The sequence below is a fragment of the Dipodomys merriami genome, unplaced genomic scaffold, assembly GCF_024711535.1.
Source record: "Dipodomys merriami isolate MVZ:Mamm:240054 unplaced genomic scaffold, mDipMer1.0.p SCAF_73, whole genome shotgun sequence".
Lineage (NCBI taxonomy): Eukaryota > Metazoa > Chordata > Mammalia > Rodentia > Heteromyidae > Dipodomys > Dipodomys merriami.
In genome coordinates, this window is record NW_027206324.1 from 1,969,438 (window position 1) to 1,991,647 (window position 22,210).

Sequence of the window (22,210 nt, forward strand, 5' to 3'; positions counted from 1 at the left end):
CTAACCCTCACCGTAACCCTAACCCTCATCCTAACCCTGACCCTAACCCTCACACAAACGCTAAACCTCACACTAACACTAACCCTAACCCTCACCCTCACCCTAGCCCTCACCCTAACCATAATTCTAACCCTAATCCTCATCCTAACTATTACTGTAACCCTAACCCTAACCCTCACCCTAACCCTAATCCTAACCCTAACCCTCTCCCTAACTCTAACTCTCACCCTCACCATAACCCTAAACATAACCCTCACCCTGACCCTAAACTTAACCCTAAACCTAACTCTCACCCAAACGCTAACCCTAACCCGAACCCTAACCCTAACCCTCACCCTCATCCTCACCCTCACCAAAACCCTAATCCTAACCTAACCCTATACTAACCCTAACCCTCACCCTAACCCTCACTCTAATCCTAACCCTAACCCTAAACCTAACAGTAACCATCACACTATCCCTCACCTTAACACTAACTCTAACCCTAAACATCAGTCTCACCCTAACCCTCACCCTCACCTTCATGCTCAGCGTTTCACTAAGCCTAACACTAACCCTAACCCTAAACCTCAAACTCACCCTCACCCTAACCGTAAACCTAATCCTAAACCCTAAACCTAACCTTCACCCTAACCCTAACCCTCACCCTAACCCTTACCCTAACACTCACCCTAAACCTAAAACTCACGCTCACCCGCACCCTCACCCTAACCCTAACCTAAAACATCACCCTCACCCTAGCCCTCACCCTAAGCCTAACCCTAACCTGAACCCTAACCTGAACCCTAAACCTACCACTACCTCTAACCCTAAACCTCACCCTAACCCTAACACTTACCCTCACACTCACCCTAGCCCTCACCTTAACCCTAATTGTACCCCTAACCCTCATCCTAACCCTCACCCACACCCTAACCCTAACCCTCCTAACCGTAAAACTAATTCTAACCCTCAACCTAACCCTAAACCTGACCCTCACCGTAATTCTAACCCTAACCCTCACCCTATCCATAAACTTAATCCGATACCTAAACCTCACCGTAACCCTCACCCTAACCCTTACCCTAACCCTAGCCCTCATCCAAATCCTAATCCTCACCCTAACCCTCATCCTAAACCTAACCCTCATGCTAACCCTCACCCTAACCCTAAACCTAACCCTCGCCTATCCTTAACCCTCACATTCAACATTACCCTTAGCCTAACCCTAAGCCCAACCCTAAACCTAACCCTAACCCACACACTCATCCTCACTCTCACCGTAATCCTAACCCTAACCCTAATCCTAACCATCACCCTCAACCTAGCCTTCACCCTAATCCTAATCCTAGCCCTAACCCACACTCTAACCTTAACCCTAACCCTAAACCTCACCCTAAACTTAACTCTAAGCCTCAGCCTCACTGTAAGGGTAACCCTAACCCTAAACCTAAAAAGAACTCTAACCCTAACCCTAACCCTCACCCTAATACTTACCCTCACCCTTACACTAACCCTAACCATAACACTAACCTTCACACTAATCTTAAACCTCAACCTAAACCTAAACCTCACCCTAACCCTAACCCTAAACCTAACGCTCACCCTAGCCCTCACCCTAACCCTAATTCTAACCTAACCCTCACCCTAAACCTAACCCTCATCCTCACCCTAAACCTCACACTAACCCTAACCCTAAATCTCAATGTAACCCTCACCCTCACCCTACCATAACCGTAACCCTTACCCTAAACCTCACGCTAACAATAACCCTTACCCTTATCTTAACCCTCACCCTCAGCCTAACCCTGACCTTTACGCTTACCATCACCCTCACTTTAACCCTAAGCCTCACCCGAACCCTCACCCTAACCTTAAACCTAACCATCACCCAAACACTAACCCACACCTTCAACCTCACCTTCAGACTAACTCTAAGCCTAAGCCTAAACCTAAACCTAATCCTCAACCTCACCCTAGCCCTCACCCTAACCCTAATCCTAACCCTAACCCTCATCCTAACCCTCAACCTAACCCTAACCCTAACCATCACCCAAACCCTAATCCTCAGGCCCAACCTCACACTCAGCCTAAACCTAAGCCTAAGCCTAACACTAACAGGGACCCTCACCCTCACCCTCACCCTCACCGTCACCCTAACCCTAACTGCAACCCTAACCGTAAACCTCAACTTAAACCTCACCCTAACCCTAACACTAACCCTAACACTAACCCTCACCCTAAACCTCCCCCTAACCCTAACAGGAACCCTCACACTCACCCTCACCCTAACGCTAATCCTAACCCTAACCCTAAACCTCACCCTAACACTAACCCTAACTCTCACCCTTACCCTCAACCTCACCCTCACCATAACTCTAACCCTAACCCTAACAATAACACTAATCCTAACCCTAAACCTAACCCTAACACTAATCCTATCCCTAACCCTCACCCTCAGCCTCACCCTCACTGCAAACAGAACGATAACCATAACACTAACAATAATCCTAACTCTAACCCTAATTCTAACCCTCACCCTCCCCCTAACCCTCATCCTATCCCTAACCCTTACCCTAACCTTAACCCACACCCTCACCATAACCCTAACCCTCAGCCTAACCCTCACCCTCACCCCAACCCTAACCCTAAACCTCAACTGAACCCTAACCCTAAACCTCGCCCTCACCCTGGCCCTCACCCTAACCCTAATCCTAACCCTAATCCTCAACCTAACACTCATCCTAACCCTAACCATAACCCTGACCCTAAACCTAATCCTATCCCTAACCCTCAACCTAACCCTAACCCTCAACCTCACTGTAACCCGAACCTTAAATCTCACCCAAACCCTAAACTTAACCCTCATCCTATCCCTCACCCTAACCATTACACTAACCCTTACCCTAACCCTCACCATAACCCTCAACCTAACCCTAACTCTAACCCTAAATCTCACGCTCACCCTCACCCTAACCCTAACCATAACCCTAAAACTCACTCTATCCCTACACCTCCCCCTCGCCCTCCCCCTCTCTGTAACTGTAACACTAACCCTAACAATAACACTAAAACTTACCCTAACTCTATCCCTAACCCTCACCCTCACTGTAACCCTAACACTAACCCAAACCCTCACCATCACCCTAAGCCTAACACTCACCCTAAACCTTACCCTAACCCTAACTCTAACCCTATACCTCACCCTCACCCTAACCCTAATTCTAACCCTAACACTAAAACTCACCCTAACCCTAACCCTAACCCTCACTCTAATCCTAAACCTCACCCTCACCATAACCCTAACCCTAACACTCACCGTAACTCTAATATTAACCCTAACCATAAGCCTCACCCTAATGCTAAACCTAACCCTCAGCCTCACCCTAGCCCTCACCCTAGCCCTAATCCTAAACCTAAACCAAAACATAACCTTAACCCTCACCCCAACCCTAAAACCCTAACAATCACCCTAACCCTCACCCTCACCTTAACCCTAACCCTAACCCTAAATCTCACACTAAACCTAACCCTAACCCTAACCCTCACCCTCACTCTAACCCTCACCCTAATTCTAACTGTAACCCTAACACTTACCCTAAACCTTACCCTCAAACTCAGCCTCACCCTAACCCTAACTCTAACCCTAAACCTCAACCTCACCTTATCCCTAACACTAACCCTAAAGCTAAACCTCACCCTAAACCTCACCCTCACCCTAGTCCTTACCTTAACCCTAATCCTAACACTAACACTCATCCTAACCCTCCCACTAACCGTAACTCTCACCCTAAAACTCACCCTTACCCTCAGCCTAAGCCTAACCCTAAAACTAACCCAAACCCTCTCCCTAACACTCACTCTAAACCTAACCCTAACACTAAACCTAAAGCTAACCCTCAACCTAACCTTCACCCTAAACCTAACTCTAACCCTAAACCTCACCCTCACCCTAACACTAACTCTAACTCTAAACCTCTACCTAACCCTAACCCTAACCCTAAGTCTAAACCTAAACCTCACCCTAACCCTAACCATAACCTTAACCCTCACCCTAGCCCTCACCCTAAACCTAATACTAACCTTAACCCTCATCCTAACCCACCCCATAACCCTAAACCTAAACCTCACACTCACCCTCACTCTCAGCCTAACCCTAAGCATAAACCTAAGCCTAACCATAAACTTAACCCTAAACCTCACACTCACCCGCACCCTCACCCTCACCGAAATTCTAACCCTAACCCTATACTTCACCCTAAGCCTAACAACCCTAAACCTGACCCTAACCCTCACCCTCACCCTAACAATAACCCTAACCCTAACCCTAACCCTCACCCTAACCCGCCGCCTAACCCTATATCTAACCCTAAACATCACCCTCATTCGAAAACTAACCCTAATCCTAAACTCCACCCTAACCCTAAGCCTAAACCTCACCCCCAACCTCACCTTCACCGGAACTCAAACGCTAACCCTGACAATAACACTAAACCTAACCCTAACCATCACCCTAACCCTAATCCTCACCCGCACCCTCACCCTCACCCTAACCCTAAGCCTAAGCCTAACCCTCACCCTAACCCTCATACTCATGCTCACCCTAACCCTAATCCTAAACCTAACCTTATCCCTAAACCTCAACCTAACCCTCACCCTCACCCTAACCCTAACACTATCCCTAACCTTAAACCTCACACAAACCCTCCCCCAAACCTAACTCTAACCCTAAAACTCACCCTCACCCTAACAATAACTCTAAGCCTAACCCTAATCCTCATCCCCACCCTCACCCTCATCCTAACCCTCACCCTAGCACTCACCATAAGCCTAATTCTAAACCTCAACCTCACCCTAACCCTAACCCTCATGCTCACCCAAAACCTAACACTAACCCTAACACGAACCCTAGTCCTCAATCCAACCCTCACCCTAACGCTAACCTTAACCCTAAACCTAAACCTAAACCCCACAATAAACCTAACCCTAAACCTCACCCTCACCCTAGCCCTCACCATAACCTTATCCTAACCCTAACCGTCATCCTAACCCTCACCCTAACAATAACCCTAACCCTGACCCTCAACCTAACCCTAACCCTCAACTTCACTGTAAAACTTAACCTAACCCTCACCCTAACCCTAAACTTAACTGGAACCCTAACTCTCACCCTAAGCCTAACCCTCACCCTGACCCTCACCCTAACCCACACCTTAACCCTAACCCTCACCCTGACCCGAAACCCATCCCTGAACCTCACCCTCAACCTAACCCTAACTCTAACCCTAACCCTAAAATTAAACCTCACCCTATCCCTAACCCTAACGCTCACACTCAACCTCATGCTCAGCCTAAACCTAAGCCTGACACTATCCCTACCCCTAACCCTCACACTCACAATAAGCCTTACCCTAATCCTAATCCTAACACTAATCCTTACCCTCACCTTCACCCTAACCCTCACCATAACCCTAATTCTAACACTAACCCTAACCCTAACACTCAGCCTAACCTTAAACCTAACTCTAACCCTAAAACTCACACTAATCTGCACCCTCACCCTCACTGTAATTCTAACCCTAACTTTAACCCTAACCCTAAACCTCACCCTAACCGCAATCCTAACCATAACCCTAACCCTAACCTTCCCCTTAACCCTATATCTAACCCTAAAACTCATCCTCACCCTAACCCTAACACTAACCCTAACCCTAACCCTCACCCTAACCCTCACCATAACCCTACATCTAACAGTAAACCTCACCCTCACCTTCACCCTAACACTAAACCTAAACCTAAACCCCAACCTAACCCTAAACCTAACCCTCACCGTACTTTCATCTTCACCGAAATTCAAACCCTAACCCTAACAATAACACTAACCCTAACCCTAACCATCACCCTAACCCTAATCCTCACCCCCATTCTCACCCTCAGCCTAACCCTAAGACTAAGCCTAACCCTCACCCTAACCTTCATACTCACGCTCACCCTAACCCTAATCCTACCCCTAAGCCTATCCCTAAACCTCAACCTAACACACACCCTCACCTTAACACTAACACTAACCCTAAACCTCACACTAACCCTCCCCCTAACCCTAACTCTAACCCTAAACCTCACCCTCAACCTAACCCTAATGCTAAACTTCATCCTAAACTTAACCCTCACCCTCAACCTCATTGTAACTCTAACCCTAACCCTAACAATAACACTAACCCTAACCCTAATCCTAACCCTAACCATAACCCTCAGCCTCAGCCTCAACCTAACCCTAACCCAAACCCTAACACTAACCCTCACTCTAACCCTAAGCCTAACCCTAACCCTAACACTAACCCTCACACTCAACCTCACCCTAATCCAAATCGTAAACCTAAACCTATCCCTAACCCTCACCCTAGCACTCAACCTAACACTAATTCTAACTCTCACCCTCACCCTAAACCTAACCCTCATCCTCACCCTAAACCTCACACTAACCGTAACCCTAACCCTAATGCTCAATCGAACCCTCACTCTAACCCTAACCCTAACCCTAAACCTAATCCTAACCCTCACCCTTATCTTAATCCTCACCCTCAGCCCAAACCTCACCTTTACCCTTACCATCATACTCACACTAACCCTCAACCTCATCCTAACCCTAACCCTAACCGTAAACCTAACCATCACCCTAACCCTAACCCTCACCCTCAACCTCACACTCAGCCTAAACCTAAGCCTAAGCCTAACCCTTACCCTTACCCTCACCCTCACCCTAGCCCTCACCCTAACCATCACCCTAACTCTAATACTCACCCCCAGCCTCACCTTCAGCATAACCCTAACCCTAAGCCTAACCCTAACCCTAAACCTCACATAGCCTAACCCTAACCCTAATTCTAACCCTAACCCTTAACTTAAACCTCAAACTAACCCTCAACCTAACTTTAACCCTAACACTAACCCTAACCTTAACCGTTGACCTAAACCTCCCCCTAACCCTAAATATAATCCTAAAACTCACCCTAACCCAAATACTATCCCTAAACCTCACCCTAACCCTAACCCTAACCCTCACTGTAACCCTAGCCCATATCCTAAACCTCACCCTAAACCTAACCCTAAACCTCACCCAAACACAAATCCTAACACTCACCCACACCCTACCCTCACCCGAACCCTAATCATAACCCTAACCCTCATCCTCACCCTACACCTCACGCCCACCCTAACCCTAACCCTCACCCTGACCCTAACCCTACCCCTAAACCTAACCCTCACCCGAACCCTAACTCTAACCCTAACCCTAACACTAAACCTCACCCTATCCCTAAACCTCACCTCACCCTCAAGCTCATGCTCACCCTAACCCTAAGCCTAAGCTTATCCCTTACTCTAAACTTCACCCTCACCCTAGCCCTCACCCTAACTCTAATCCTAACACTAAACCTCATCCTAACCATCACCTTAACCCTAATCATATCCATCACCCTAACACTAATCCTCATCCCCACCCTCACCCTCAGCCTAACCCTAAGCCTAATCCTAACCCTAAGCATCACACTCACCCTCACCCTAACCCTAATCGTCAGCTTAAACCTAACCCTAACCCTAAACCTAAACCTAAACCTAAAATTAACCTTAACCTTAACCCTAACACTAACGCTAATATTAACCCTCGAACCAACAATACAACTAACCCTAAATCTAACCCAAACCCTCAACCTCACCCTCACCCTCACCCTCACCATAACTCTAAACCTAACCCTAACAATAACACTAATCCTATCCCTAAACCTAACCCTAACCCTAAACTTAATCCTAACACTCACCCTCACCCCAACCATAATTTTAACCTAACCCTCATCCTAACCCTAACCCAAACCCTAACCCTAAACCTAAACCTTACCCTAACACTAACCCTAAAACTCATCCTCACCCTAGCCCTCACCCTAACCCTAATCCTAACCCTAACCCTCACCATAACTCTAAACTTAACCAGACCCTAACACTCACCCTAAACCTAAACCCAACTCTCACCTTAACCTTAACCCTCACCCTCAGCCTCACTCAGCCTAACCCTAAGCCTAAGCCTAAACGTAACCCTAACCTTCACACTGACCCTTACCCTTACACTAATCCTAATCCTAACCCTAAGCCTAACTCTCACCCTCACCCTAACCCTCACCCTAACTCTAACACTTAACCTAAACCAAAACCTCAACCTCAGCCTCACCTTTACCCTAACTCTAAACCTAAACCTCACGCTCACCTTAACCCTAACACAAAACCTTTTCCTAAGACAAAACCTCACCCTAACCCTAAGGCTAACCCTCATCCTCACAGTAAAAATAACCCTAAACCTAACCCTAACAATAACCCTCACCCTCACTGTAACCCGAATCCTAACCCTAACCCTCAACATAAACCTAAGTCTCACCCACATCTTAAACATAACCCTCATCCTAACCCTCACCCTAACCCTAAACCTAACCCTATACCTCACACTAACCCTAACCCTACCTCTCACCTTCACCCTAGCCCTCACCCGAACCCTAATCCTAACCCTAAACCTCATCCTCACCCTCACCATAATATTTACACTAACCCTCACCCTGATCCTAAGCCTAATCCTAACCCTCAACCTAACCCTAACCCTAACCCTCACCCTCAATGTAACCCTAAACCTAACCGTCACTCTGACCCTAAACTTAACCCGAACCCTAACTCTCACCCTAACCCTACCCCTAACTCTCACCCTAACCCTAACACTCACCGTCACTCTCACCCTAAGCCTAACCATAACCCTAACCCTAACCCTCACACTCACCCTAACCCTTAACCTATTCCTAATCATCACACTAAGCCTTACCCTCAACCTCACCCTAACCCTCACCGTAAACCTAACTCTAAGACTAAACCTAACCCTAACCCTCACCCTCAGCTTCACCCTAACGCTAACTCTAACCCTAAACCTCAACCTCACCCTAACCCTAACCCTAACCCTAACCCTAAACATCACCCTAAACCTACCCCTAAACCTCACCCTCACCCTAGCCCTCACCCTAACCCTAATCCTAACGCTAACCCTCATCCTAACCCTCACCCTAACAATAAACCTACCCCTCACCCTCACCCTCACCCTAACCCTAAAACTAAACCTAACCCTAACCCTCAACCTAACCCTAACCCTCACCCTCAATTTAACCTTACCCTAACACTCACCCTAACCCTAAACTTAACCTGAACCCTAACTCTCACGCTAACCCTAACGCTAACAGTCACCCTAACCATAACCCTCACCCTCACCTCACCTTCAGCCAAACACTAAGCCTAACCCTAAACCTAACCCTAAACCTCACACTCACCCTAACCCTAACCCTAATCCTAATCCTAACACTAACCCTAAACCTCACCCTCACCCTCACCCTAAACTTAAGCCTAACCCTAATATTAATCCTAACCCTAACCCGAACCCTAAACCTCATCCTCACCCTAAACCTCACACTAACCCTAACACTAATCCTGAATCTAACCCTCACCCTAACCCTCACCCTAGCCCTCACCCTAACCTAACCCTCATCCTCACCCTGAAACTCACACTAACCCTAACACAAATCCTAAATTTAAACCTCACTCTCACTCTAACCCTAACCCTCACCCTAAACCTAACCCTAACCCTTACCATAAACCTCACCCTCAGCCTAACTCTCACCTTTACCATTACCATCACCTCCACCCTAACCCTCACCCTAACCTTACCCCTCACCCTGTCCCTAACCCTACCCCTAAATCTCACAGTCAACCTAACCCTAACTCTAACCCTAACCCTAACACTAAACCTCACCCTATACCTAACCCTAACACTCACCCTCAACCTCATGCTCAGCCTAATCCTAAGCCAAAGCTTAACACTTACCCTAAACTTCACCCTCACCCTAGCCCTCACCCTCACCCTAATCCTACCCCTAACCCTCATCCTAACCCTCACCCTAACCCTAACCATAACCATCACCCTAACCCTGATCCTCAGCCTCACCCTCACCCTCAGCCTAATCTTAAGCCTAAGCCTAACCCTCACCATAACCCTCACACTCACCCTCACACTAATCCTAATCCTTACCCTAACCCTAAACCTCAACCTCAACCTAACCTTAAACTTAACCCTAACACTAACGCTAACATTAACCCTCGAACTAACCCTTCAACTAACCCTAAATCTAACCCTAACCCTATCCTCAAACTCACCCTCAACCTCACCATAACTCTAACCCTAACCCTAACAATAACATTAATCCTATCCCTAAACTTAACCCTAACCCTAACCCTAATCCTATCACTCACCCTCACCCCAACCATAATCTTAACCCTAACCCTCATCCTAACCCTAACTCAAACCCTAACCCTAACCCTAAACCTTACACTAACACTAACCCTAATCCTCATCCTCACCCTAGCCCTCACCCTAACCCTAATCCTAACCCTAACCTTCAACCTAACCCTAAAATTAACTGAACCCTAACTCTCACCCTAAACCTATCCCTAACCCTCACCTCAACCCTAACCCTCACCCTCACCCTCACTCTCAGCCTAACCCTAAGCCTAAGCCTAAGTGTAACCCTAACCCTCACACTCACCCTAACCCTTACCCTAATCCTAATCCTAACCCTAAGCCTAACCCTCACCCTCACCTTCACCCTCACCCTCGCCCTAACCCTCACCCTAACCCTAACTCTAACACTAACCCTAAACCCAAACCTTTACCTCAGCCTCACCCTTACCCTAAAGGTAAAACTGAACCACACCCTCACCCTAACCCTAACTCTTACCCTAACTCTAACACTAAACCTCACCCTAACCCTAAACCTAACCCTAACCCTCACAGTAACCATAACCCTATTGCTAACCCTAACAATAGCCCTCACCCTCACTGTAACCCTAATCCTAACACTAACCCTCAAAAAAACCCTAACTCTCACCCACACCTTAACCCTAACCCTCATCCTAAACCTCAACCTAACCCTAACCCTAAGCCTAAACCTCATGCTAACCCTAACCCTAACTCTCACCCTAATCCTAAGCCTAACCCTAACCCTCAACCTAACCCTAACCCTCACCCTCACTGTAACACTAACCCTAGCCCTCACTCTAACCCTAAACTTAACCCGAACCCTAACTCTCACAAAAACCCTACCCCAAACTCTCACCCTAACCCTAACCATCACCCTCACCCTCACCCTAAGCCTTACCCTAAACCTGACCCTAACCCTAAACCTAACCTTCACACTCACCCTAACCCTAACCCTAATCCTAATCCTAACACTAAGCCTTACCCTAACCCTCAAATAAAGCCTAAACCTAATATTAATCCTAACCCTAAACCTAACCCTAAACCTCATTATCACTCCAAACCTCACACTAACCCTAACACTAATCCTCAATCTAACCCTCACCCTCACCCTAATCCTAACCCTAACCCTCACCCTAAACCTAACCCTCACCCTTATCATAACCCTCACCCTCAGCCTAAACCTCACCTTTACCATTACCGTCACCCCCACGCTAACACTCACCCTAACCCTAAACTTCACCCTGACCCTAACCCTACCCCTATACCTCACCCTCAACCTAACCCTAATTGTAACCCTAACCCTAACACTAAATCTCACCCTATGCCTAACAATAACCCTCACTCTCAACCTCATGCTCAGCCTAACCCTAAGGCTAACCCTAAACCTAACCCTCACACTCACCCTAACCCTTACCATAATCCTAATTCTAACACTAAGCGTCACCATCACCCTCACCCTAACCCTCACCATAACCCTAACTCTAACACTAAACCTAACCCTAATCCTCACCCTCACCGTAACCGTAACCCTAAACCTAACCCTAACAATAACCCTAACTCTAATCCTAAACCTCACCCAAACCACAACCCTCACCGTAACCCATACACAAACCAAAACACTAAGCCTCACACTAACCCTAACCCTAACCTCACCCTAACCCTAACTCTAACCCTAACCCTAACACTAAAAACTTCAACGTACCCATAACCCTAATCCTCACCAGCAACCTCACCATAAACTTAACCCTAACAATAACCCTAACCCTAACCCTTATCCTAACCCTGAAACTCACCCAAACCCTAAACCTAATCCTAACCCTCACACTCACCCTAAACCCCACCATTACTGTAACCCTAACCCTTATCCTAACACAAACCCTAACAACAACCCTCACGGTAACGCACACCATAACCCAAACATTAACCCTCACACTAACCCTAAACCTAACCTCACCCTAACCCTAAATCTAACCCTAACCCTAACACTAAAAACCTGAACCTCACCTTAACCCTAACCCTCACTCTCACCCTCACCGTAACCTTAACCCTAAAAATAACCTTAACCCTAACCCTAATCCTAACACTCAACCTGACCCTAACCCTAAACCTAACCCTAACCCTCACCCTAACCCTAACCCTCACCATTACCGTAAACCTTCCCCTCATCCTAACCCTCACTCTAACTCTAACCCTAACCCTAAACCTCACCCTAACACTAATCCTAACCCTCACCCCAACCCTAACCCTAACCCTAACCCTCAATCTAACTCTACACCTCACACTCAACCAAAACCTAACCCTAACCCTCATCGTAAACCTAAACTTAACCTGAACCCTAACTCTCACCCTAACCCTAACCCTCACCCTTACCCTCAGTGTAAGCCTAAGCCTAACCCTAACCCTAACTCTTTCACTCACAGTCACCCTAACCCTTACCCTAATCCTAATCCTAACCCTAACTCCAACCCTCACCCTCAGCCTCACCTTAATCCTAACTCTAACCCTAAACCTCAATGTCAACCTAACCCTACCCCTAACCATAAACCTCACCCTAACCTAACCCTAAACTTCACCCTCACCCTAGCAATCAACCTAACCCTAATCCTAACACTAGCCCTCATCCTAACCCCCCCATAACCTTAACCCTAACACTCACCCTATCCCTAAACCTCACCCTCACCCTTAGACTAACCCTAAGCCTAACCGTAAGCCTAACACTAAACCTCACACTCATCCGCACCGTCACCCTCACCATAAATCTAACCCTAACCCTAACCATAACCATAAACCTCACCCTTACCCTAACCCTAACCCTAACCTGAACCCTAACCCTCATCCTTACCCTAACCCTAACACTAAACCTAACCCTAACCCTCACCCTAAAACTCCTCCTAACCCTAACCCAAACCATCACCCTAACCCTAATCCTAGCCCCCACCATCACCCACAGTGGAAACATTAGCCTAAGCCTAACCCTCAGCCTAACCCTCACCCTAAACCTCACCCTAACCCTAATAGTAAACCTAACCCTAACCCTAAACCTCAACCTAACCCTCACCTCACCCTAACCCTAACACTAATCCTCATTCTATCCCTAACCCTAACCATAAACCTAACCTCCCCCTAACCTTCCGCGTAACTCTAACTCTAAACCTAAATATCACCGTCACCCTAACCCTAACCGAAACCCTAATCCTAAACCTCACCCTAACCCTAACATCACCCTCACCCTCAACCTCACCGTAACTCTAACCCTAAACCTAACAATAACACTAATCCTAACCCTAACCGTAACTCTAAACATAACACTCACCCTCAGCCTCACCGTCACTGCAAACTTAACCCGAACCATAACACTAACAATAACCCTAAACCTAAGCCTAACATAACCCTAACTCTAATCCTAACCACCACACTCACCCTCAGCCTAACCCTAAGCATAACCTTAACCCTAATCCTAACCCTAATCCTCAGCCTCAGCCTCACCCTAACCCAAACCCTACCCCTAATCCTCACCCTAATTCTAAGCCTAACCCTAACCCTAACCCTAACCCTCACACTCACCCTTAAACTAACACTAATCCTAAACCTAACCCTATCCCTAACCCTAACCCTCACCCTAACCCTCACCCTAGCGCTCACCCTATCCCTAACCCTAACCCTCAGCCTCAACCTAGCCCTCAATCTAAACCTAACCCTCACCCTCACCGTAACCCTTACCCTAACCCTCATCCTAACCCTACACTTAACCTGTACCCTAACTCGCACACTAACCATAACCCTAGCGGTCACCCTAACCATAACCCTCAACCTTACCGTAACCCTCACCCTCAGCCTAACCCTCACGTTTACCCTTACCTTCACCCCTACCCTAACCCTCACCATACCCTCACACCATAACCCTCACCCTCAAACTAACTCTACCCTAAACCTCAGCCTCACCTTAACCATAACTCTAACCATAACCCTAACACTAAAACTCACCCTGACCCTAACCCTACCCCTCAAACTAAACATAACCCTCACCCTCACGCAAACCTTCAGCCTAAACCTAAGGCTAACCCTAACCCTAACTATAACCCTCACACTCACCCTAACCCTAACCCTAATCCTAATCCTAACCATAACCCTAACCCTCACCCTCCCGCTCAGCCTCACTCTAACCCTAATTCTAACCCTAATCCTCACACTCACCCTAACCCTAATACTGAAGCTCACCCTCACCATAACCGAAACCCTAAACCTAACTCTAACATTAAGCCTAACCCTAACCCTAACTCTTCACCTAACTCTCACCCAAACCCTAACCCTAATATTAACCCTAACCCTAAACTTCATCCTAACCCTAAACCTAAACCTCACCCTCACCCTCACGGAAACCAAAAGCCTAAACCTAACCCTAACAATAACCCTAACACTAATCCTAACCCTCACCTTAATCCAAACACTCACCCTAACCCAAACTCTAACCCTAAAACTTACCCTCACCCTAACACTAACCCTAACCCTAACACTAACCCACAGAGTAAATCTAACCAAAACCATAACCCTAAACCTCAAACTAACCCTCAGCCTCACCCTAACTCTAACACTAACCCTATCACTAACCCTCATCCTAACCCTCCCCATAACCCTATTTCTAACCCTAAACCTCACCCTCACACTAACCCTAACCCTAACCCTAAACCCCACCCTAAAACTAACCCTAACCCTCACCAGCACCTTCCCTCTCACAGTAATTCTAAGCCTAACAGTAATAATAACACTAACCCTAACCCAAACAATCACCTAACCCTAATCCTCACCTCCACCCTCACCCTCAGCCTAACCCTAAACCTATGCCTAACCCCCACCCTAACTGTCACACTCACCCTCACCATACCCCTAATACTAAATCTAACCCTATCCCTAAACCTCAACCTAACCATCCCCATAACACTAACTCTAACCCTAAACCTCACCTTCACCCTAACCCTAACCCTAAACCTCAGCCTAAACCTCACCCTAACCCTAACCCTCACCCCAACCCTCAATCTCACCGTAAATCTAACCCTAACCCTAAAAATAACACTAACCCTAACCCTAACCATAACCATAACCCTCAACTTCAAGCACACCCTCAGTGCAAACTTAACCCTAAACATAACACTAACAATAACCCTAATCCTAAACCTAACCCTAATCCTCAACCCCACCCTCACCCTCAGCCTAATCCTAAGAATAAGCCTAACCCTAACCCTAACCCTAACCCTAACTCTAACCCTAACCCTAACTCTAACCCTAACCCTAAACCTAACCCTAATCCTCAGCCTCACCCTCACCCTAACCCAAACCCTAATCCTAACCCTCACTCTAACAATAAACCTAACCCTAACAATGACTCTCACACTGACCCGCAACTGAACCCTAATTCTAAGCCTAACCCTATCCCTAAACCTAACCCTCACCCTAATCCTCACCCTAACACTAATCCTAAACCTACACCTCATCCTAACCCTCACCCTAACCCTAACCCTAACCCTCACCCTAACCCTAACCCTAACCCTCACCCTCATGCTTGGCCTAAACCTAAGCCTAAGCCTAACTCTAACCCAAACCCTCACCCTAACCCTAACCCTAACAATAACACTAACCCTAACTCTATCCCTAAACCTCACTCTCACACTAACCCTAACTCTAACCCTTACTCTAAACCTAAACTTCATCCTAATCCTAAACCTAACCCTCACCCTCACGCTCACCCTCACCCTAACGGTAACCCTAAGCCTAACCCTAACAATAACCCTAACACTAAACCTACCCCTCAACCTAACCATAACCCTCAACCTAATCCTAACCCTCACCCTCACCATATCCCTTACTCTAATCCTCACCCTAACCCTAAACTTAACCCGAACCCTAACTCTCACCTTAACCCTAACCCTAACACTCACCCTAACCCTAACCCTCAACCTTACCGTAACCATCACCTTCAGCCTAACCCTCACGTTTACCCTTACCGTCACCCCTACCCTAACTCTCACCCTAACCCAAACACTCAAACTAACTCACAGCCTAAAACTAACTCTACCTCTAAATCTCACCCTCATACTAACCATAACTCTTACCCTAACCCTAACACTAAACCTCACCCTAACCCTAACCCTAACCCTCAAACTAAACCTAACCCTCATCCTCACCCAAACCCTCAGCCTAAACTTAAGGCTAATCCTAACCCTAACCATAACCCTCACACCCAACCTAAACCTAACCCTAAAACTCATCATAACCCGAACCCTAAACCTCAGCCTCACCCTCAGCCTCACCCTAACCCTGATTCTAACCCTAAACCACACCCTCACCCTAACCTTAATCCTAACCATCACACTCACTGTAACAGAAACCCTAAACCTAACCCTAACCTTAACCTAACCCTAATCCTCCACATAACTTTCACCCTAACACTAACCCTAACACTAACCCTAACCCTAAACCTCACCCAAACCTGCACCCTAACCCTAAATCCAACCGTAAACCTCACCCTCATCCTAACCCTCACTCTAGCCCTAACACAAAACCTAAACCTCACCCTCACCCTCACCATAAACAAAACCTTAAACCTAAACCTAATAATAACCCTAATCCTAATCCTATCCCTCACCCAAACCATAACCCTCACCCTAAACAAAACCCTCACCCTAAAACTTACCCTCACCCTAACACTAACCCTAACCCTAACACTAACCCTCACACTAACCCTAACCCTAACTATAACCCTAAACCTCAACCTAACCCTCACCCTCACCCTAACCCGAACACTAACCCTATGCCTAACCCTCCCCTTAACCCTCCCCCTATCCCTATATCTAAACCTAAACCTCACCCTCACACTAACCCTAACCTAACCCGAAACCCCAACCTAACCTTAACCCTAACCCTCACCCGCAACATCACCCTCACCGTAACTCTAACCCTATTCCTAACAATAACATTAACCTTACCCGAACCATCACCCAAACCCTAATCCTCACCCCCACCCTCACACTCAGCCTAAACCTAAGCCTAAGCCTAACCCTCACCCTAACCTTCACACTCACCCTCACCCTAACCCTAATACTAAACCTAACCCTATCCCTAATCCTCAACCTATACCTCATCCTCCCCTTAACACTAAAACTAACCCTAACCATAAACCTCAAACTGACCCTCCCCCTAACACTAACTTTAACCCTAAACCTCACCCTCACCCTAACCCTAAGCCTAACCCTAAACCTAACCCTAACACACACACTCACCCGCATGCTAACACAAATCCTAACCCTCACGCTAACACTAACCCTAAACCTCGCCCTAACTCTCACCCTAACCCTAACACTAACACTAACCCTAACCCTAACCCTCAACCTAACCCTTACCCTAACCCTAACTCTAACTCTAAACCAAATCCTCACCCTAAACCTCACCCTAACCCTAACCCTAAACCTCACCCTCACCCTAAACATAACACTCACCCTAACCCAAAACCTCACCCTACGTCTTAATGTCACTGTTACACTAACACTAACGATAACACTAACCCTCACACTAACATTAACCCTAAATCTAAACCTAAACCTAAACCTCACCCGAACCCTAATCCTAACCCTAACGGTAAACCCCACACTAACCCTAAACCCAAACCTCACCTGCATCCTCACCCTCACCGTAAATCTAACTCTAACCCTAACAATAATAATAACCCTAACCCTAACCGTAACCCTAACCCTAACCATAAACATAACCCTCACCCACAGCCTCACCCTCACCCCAAACTTAACCCTAACCATAACACTAACAATAACCCTAACCCTAACCCTAACCCTAATTCTAATCATCACACCCACCCTCAACCTCAGCCTAACCCTAAGTCTAACCCTAACCCTAATCCTAATCCTAACCCTCAATGTAAGCCTAGCCCTCAGCCTTACCCAAATTCTAACCCTAAACCTCATACTAAACCTCAAACTACCCTTATCCCTAACCCTAAACCTCACCCTAACCCGAACCCTAACCCTCACCCTCAACCTCACCTTCAGCCTAACCCTAAGCCTAACGCTAAACCTAAGCTAACAAACACACTCATCCGCACCGTAAACCTAATCCTATCCCTCACCCTAACCCTAACCCTAAACCTCCCCCTAACACTCACTCTAACCCTAACCCTAACACTAACCCTAACCCTAAACCTCAACCTAACCCTCACCCTAACCCTAACTCTAACCCGAAACCTCATCCTCACCCTAAACCTCACCCTAACAATAACCCTCAACGTCACCCACACCCTCAGCCTCACCCTCACCGCAAACTTAACAGTAACCATAACAATAACAATAACCCTAACCCTAAGCCTAACCCTAACCCTAACTCTTATCCTCACACACACCCTCACCCTCAGCATAACCCTAAGTCTAACCCTAACCCTAACCCTAATCCTAACCCTCAATGTGACCCTAACCCTAACACTAACCCTAACACTAACCCTAAACCTAACACTAACTCTCAACCGAACCCTAACCCTAACGCTAACCCTAACCCTAAACATAACCGAACAGTAATTCTCACCCTAACCCTAACTTTAACCCTCATCCTAACTCTCACCCTAACACAAAACGTAAACCTCACCTTCACCCTCACCCTAACCCTAATCCGAAACCTAACCCTCAACCTAACACAAAACCTGACCCTCACCCTAAACCTTACCATAACCCTCAACTTAACCCTAAACTTAACCTGAACCCTAACTCTCACACTTACCCTAACCCTCACCCTCAACCTAACCATAACCCTAAACCTCACCGTGACCCTAGCCCTCACCCAACCCTAGCCCTAGCCCTAACCCTTTTCCTAACCCTCCCCCTAACCCTCCCCTAACCCTCACCCTAACGCTAACCCTCACCCTCAACCTCACCCTCAGCGTAACCCTAAGCCTAACCCTAAACCTAACAATAAAACACACATTAACCCTCACCCTAACCCTAATCCTAACAATAACCCTCAAACTCACTCTAACCCTAACCCTAACCCTAACCCTTACCCTCAACCTCAGCCTAACCCTAAGCCTATCCCTAACCCTAAACCTAACCTTCACACTCACCCTAACCCTAACCCTAATCCTACTCGTAACCCTAACTCTAACCATCACCCTCAACCTAACCCTCATTTAAGCCTAACCCTAACATTAATCAAAAACCTAACCCTCACCCTCAGACTCACCGTAAACCTAACTGTAACACTAAACCTCAACCTTACCCTAACCCTAACCATAACCCTACCACTAAACCTCATCCTAGCCCTAAATCTAACCCTCACCCCCACCATAACTGAAACCCTAACCCTAATGCTAACAATAATCCTAACACTAACCCTAACCCTCACCCTAACCCTAACACTCACCCTAACCCTAACTCTCACCCTAACATTTACCATCACCCTAACACTAACCCTAACCCTAACACTAACCTTAACAATTATCCTAACCCTAAACCTCACCCTAACAGTAAACCTAAACCTCACCTTCTCCCTAGACCTCACCCTAACCCTAACCCTCATCCTCACCCTAAACTTCACAATAACCCTAACACTAATCCTCAATCTAAACCTCACCCTCACCTGAAACTTCACCCTAACCCTCACCCTTACTGTAACCCTCACCGTCAGCCTAACCCTCACCTTTATCCTTACTGTCAACGATACCCTAACCTTCACTCTTAGGCTAACCCTCACCCTAACCCTAACTCTACCCCTAAACCTCATCCTCACACTAACCCTAACTCTAACCCTAATCCTAACACTAACATTCACCATAACACTAACTCTAACCATCACCCTAACCCTAATCCTCACCCCACCCTAAACCTCAGCCAAACCCTAAGCCTAACCCTAACCCTAACCCTAAACCTCACACTCACCCTCACCCTAACCCTAATCCTAAACCTAAACCTAACCTTAACCCTAAACCTCAACCTAACCCTCACCCCAACCTTAACCCTAACACTAACCCTAACCCTAACCCTCGAACCAACACTCCAACTGAACCTAAATCTAAACATAAACCTCACCCTCACACTAACCCTAACCCTCACCATAACTCTAACCCTAACCCTAACAATAACACTAATCCTAACCCTAAACCTAACCCTAACCTAACCCTAACCCTAATGCTAACACTCAACCTCACCCTAACCCTAATCCTAACCCTAAACCTCACCCTAACCCTAACCCTCACCCTCACCGTAACCCTAACCCTCATCCTAACCCTCACCCTAACCCCAACCCTAACCCTAAACCTTACCCTAAAACAAACCCTAATCCACACGCTCACCCTAGCCCTCACCCTAACCCTAATCGCAACCCTAATCCTCACCCTAACCCTCACTTGAACCCTAACACTAACCCTCATTCTTACCCTAAACCTAACCCTAAACCTAACCCTAAAACTGGTGCTCACCCTAACCCTAACCCTCACCTTCACCCTAAACTTAACCGAACCCTAACTCTCACCCTAACCCTAACCATCACACTCACCCTCACCCTCATCATAACCGTAATACTCACTCTAACCATAACACTCACACTGATCCCCAAACTAACAATAACCCTATCCCTAAACACCACCCTAACCCTACCCCTAACCCTCACCCTCACCCTCAGCCTCAGCTTAACCCTAAGCCTAAACCTAACCCTAACCCTAACCCTCAAACTCACCCTAACCCTTACTCTAATCCTAGTCCTAACCCTAAACTAATCCTCACCCTCACCCTAAACTTCACCCTAACCCTAACTCTCACCCTAACCCTAATCCTAAACTTCATCCTAACCCTTACCCTAACACCAAGCCTAACCCTCACCCTCACTATCACCCTAACCCTAATCCTAACCCTAACCCTCATCCTAACCCTCCCCCTAACCCTTACCCTAAACCTTACCCTAACCGTAACCCTCACCTTCAACCTCATCCTTAGCCTAACCCTTAACCTAAACCTAAACCTAACCTAACACACTCACTCACCCTCACCTTAACCTTTACCATAATCCTAATCCTAACCCTAACCCTAAGCCTCACACTCTGCCTCAGCTTAACCCTAACTCTAACCCTATACCTCACACTCACCCTAACCCTAACCCTAAACCTAACCCTAAACCTCACACTAACCCTAACCCTAAACCTCAACCTCTTCCTAGCCCTCACTCTAACAATAATCCTAACCCTAACCCTCATCCTAACCCTCCCCATAACCCTAAACCTAACCTTCACCCTAACCCTAACCCTCACCCTCACACTCATCCTCAACCTAACCCTAAGCCTAACTCTAAACCTAACTATAACCCTCACACTCACCCTTACCCTAACCCTATTCGTAATCCTAACCCTAACCCTAACCCTAAACCTCACCCTTAACCGCAGTGTAAACCTAAGCCTATCCCTAACCATAAACCTACCCCTCAAACTCACCCAAACCCTAACCCTAATCCTACTCCTAACCCTAACTCTAACCCTCACCCTCAAACTAACCCTCATCTTAAGCCTAACCCTTACATTAATCCTAAACCTAACTCTCACCCTCAGCCTCATCCTAACCCTAACTCTAACACTAAGCCTCACCCTGACCCCAACCCTAACCCTAACCTTATAACTAAACCTCATCCTAGTCCTAAACCTAAGCCTCACCCTCACCCTCACCATAACCGTAACACTAACCCTAATGCTAAAAACAATCCTAATCCTCACTCTAACCATAACACTCACCTTAACCCTAACCCTCACCCTAACACTTACCTTCAACCTAACACTAACTCTAACCCTAACACTGACCCTCACACTAACCCTAACCATCACCCTAACCCTAAATCTCACCCTAACACTAACATTAAACCTCA